The sequence below is a fragment of the Hyla sarda genome, chromosome 7 (assembly GCF_029499605.1).
Source record: "Hyla sarda isolate aHylSar1 chromosome 7, aHylSar1.hap1, whole genome shotgun sequence".
NCBI classification, from domain to species: Eukaryota; Metazoa; Chordata; class Amphibia; order Anura; family Hylidae; genus Hyla; species Hyla sarda.
In genome coordinates, this window is record NC_079195.1 from 2,266,392 (window position 1) to 2,269,667 (window position 3,276).

A 3,276-nucleotide genomic window follows, 5' to 3' on the forward strand; every position below is an offset into this window, starting at 1 on the left:
CATACACATTAGAGAGTCAGGAGGTCCCCATACACATTAGAGAGTCAGGAGGTCCCCATACACATTAGAGAGTCAGGAGGTCCCCATACACATTAGAGTCAGGAGGTCCCCATACACATTAGAGAGTCAGGGGGTCCTCATACACAGAGAGCCGGGGGGGGGTCCCCATACACATTAGAGAGTCAGAAGGTCCCCATACACATTAGAGAGTGAGAGGTCCCCATACACATTAGAGAGTGAGAGGTCCCCATACACATTAGAGAGTGAGAGGTCCCCATACACATTAGAGGAGTGAGAGGTCCCCATACACATTAGAGAGTGAGAGGTCCCCATACACATTAGAGAGTGAGAGGTCCCCATACACATTAGAGAGTGAGAGGTCCCCATACACATTAGAGAGTGAGAGGTCCCCATACACATTAGAGCCAGTCCTACTGAAGTCCCCAGGTTCAGCCATCTTTGATGTTTTCCCGCCTTTCCCATGGTCCATTATTGGGAATACTGTAGATAAGTTTCAGGTCCTCAGCAGAACGTTGACCCTCTTGACCCTTCAGGGTCTTCTGTTTGCCCCACAGACCCCCCTGTCCAGCATTGCCCTTTGAACCCGTATTTTGTAGTAGAAAGGTCACAAGGTCATCCTCTATGGTGATAAACATCGTCTTGTGTTCTGTCCAACTGGTTTTTCAGGATTTGGAGACGACGTCCTACAATTCAGTGAAAGGTTAAAGAGCAATAAACCGGAGGGTGGTCCGGGGTAAACATGTTATTGTGCCGCCTCACACACGGGCGATTCTATGGGGTGACCATTGGGCACATGGGTGATTTATTTCCTGGGTGACACATTTTGGAGGCCGTCCTGGTGTATAATGGGGATCAGTCGTGTGTTGTGCAGGAATAGTGACAGCGAAGGACAGAACGAAGACAAACATCACCCGGGGCAAAGATGAGGGGACGTGCGCTGTGTGGGGTCGGCCGCCCAATAGTGAGGCACGTGCACAACCCCTGTGAAAATACAATCTATAAGCTTTACACTAATTCTATCCAATATGTATGATCCAGGGCTAACGCTTCGGCCGGAACTACTGCAAGGTGCCCGTCGGGTAATGGCCGGGAGTTATTATCTGCCATATAATGACTTAGGACTAACATGAGCACAATGATCACATGAAGCGTCTGCCACAGGGACCCCTTCCTCCAAGAGGGTGACAGCCACAGGGACCCCTTACTCCAAGAGAGTGACAGCCACAGGGACCCCTTCCTCCAAAAGAGTGACAGCCACAGGGACCCCTTCCTCCAAGAGAGTGACAGCCACAGAGACCCCTTCCTCCAAGAGTGTGACAGCCACAGGGACCCCTTCCTCCAAGAGAGTGACAGCCAAAGGGACCCCTTCCTCCAAGAGAGTGACAGCCACAGGGACCCCTTCCCCCATAAGAGTGACAGCTACAGGACCCCTTCCTCCAAGAGAGTGACAGCCACAGGGACCCCCCCCATTAGAGTGACAGTCACAGGACCCCCCATAAGAGTGACAGCCACAGGACCCCCCCCATTAGAGTGACAGCCACAGGACCCCCCCCATTAGAGTGACAGCCACAGGAGCCCCCATAAGAGTGACAGCCACAGCACCCCCCCATAAGAGTGACAGCCACAGGACCTCTTCCTCCAAAAGAGTGACAGCCACAGGACCCCCACCCCCCATAATAGTGACAGCCACAGGACCCCCCATAAGAGTGACAGCCACAGGACCCCCCCCCCCCCCATAAGAGTGACAGCCACAGCACCCCCCATAAGAGTGACAGCCACAGGACCTCTTCCTCCAAAAGAGTGACAGCCACAGGACCCCCACCCCCCATAAGAGTGACAGCCACAGGACCCCCCATAAGAGTGACAGCCACAGGACCCCCCCCCCCCATAAGAGTGACAGCCACAGCACCCCCCCATAAGAGTGACAGCCACAGGATCTCTTCCTCCAAAAGAGTGACAGCCACAGGACCCCCACCCCCCATAAGAGTGACAGCCACAGGACCCCCCATAAGAGTGACAGGCCACAGGACCCCCCCCCCATAAGAGTGACAGCCACAGGACCCCCCCCCCCCATAAGAGTGACAGCCACAGGACCCCCCATAAGAGTGATAGCCAAAAGGACTCCCATGATAGTCACAGGTAGGTGACAGGAAAGGAGTCATTTCAGATCCCATCCTCCCTCCGGAAATCCCTCCCAGGCGTCATAGGTTTGTGACCCATGGTACAGGGCAGCAGAGAATGCACCAATCCAAGCAGCCGGCTCCGCAGGGGTTACTATCCCTTGACGGAACGTTTGCAACTGGTCTAGAGAGGACCTGACCCTGCAGGACAACATGGCAGCCTCCCCTGTCCTAGACAATGGTCCTAGAGACCTAGGGGGTGATTTATCAAAACCCGTCCAGAGGAAACATTGACAAGTTGCCCATAGCAACCAGAGTTGTAGTTTTGCAACAGCTGGAGGCACCCTGGTTGGGAAACTAAGTACAGAGGTTGCTCCATTATCTTCAGGCTGGGTGGGGCAGATTTATCAAAACGGAGACAAATGAGCCACAAATACTGCCCAGTCCGGCGTCACTATTATTATTATTATTTTATTATTATTGATGTTTTATATTTTTGGGACTTTGGTCTTGGCTCGTCAGTCGGACCGCGGCCCGGTTTGTCGGCTCTGCTATGTCTGTTCCCGTCTGTCGAGCTGCTGCCTCATCACAATCTCAGCCCGATCAAAGTCTGATCCCTCCTTATCTCCTGCCCTTTGTATCAGCCCAGAGACTTGTTTGTGGTGGGGTAGAGAAAGGGTTAAAGCCATAAACATCAGGGGATCAGACAGACAAGACAATAGATCAGTGGTCTCCAAACTGTGGACCTCCAGATGGTGCAAAGCTACAACTCCCAGCAGGGCCTGGACAGCCAACGGAATCCCTAAGGGCCCGTGCACACTACACAAATCCCGCTTGCAGCAGCCTCCATTGTTTTCATAAGGATTCTGCTGGGTGCACACTTTGGGGGAGATTTATCAAATCCTGTCCAGAGGAAAAGTTACCAGGTTTACCTTAGCAACCAATCAGATCGCTTCTTTCATTTTTAAGAAGGCCCAGAGATCTGATTGGTTGCTATGGGCAACTTTTCCTTTGCTCAGGTTTTAATAAATCTCCCCCTTTGTTCTGTAGCTGAACCTCCGACGACGCAGACAAGGGATTCCACAAAAATAATTAACATGTTCATTCACCGACCCGGCATTAGAGTCAGAGGGTC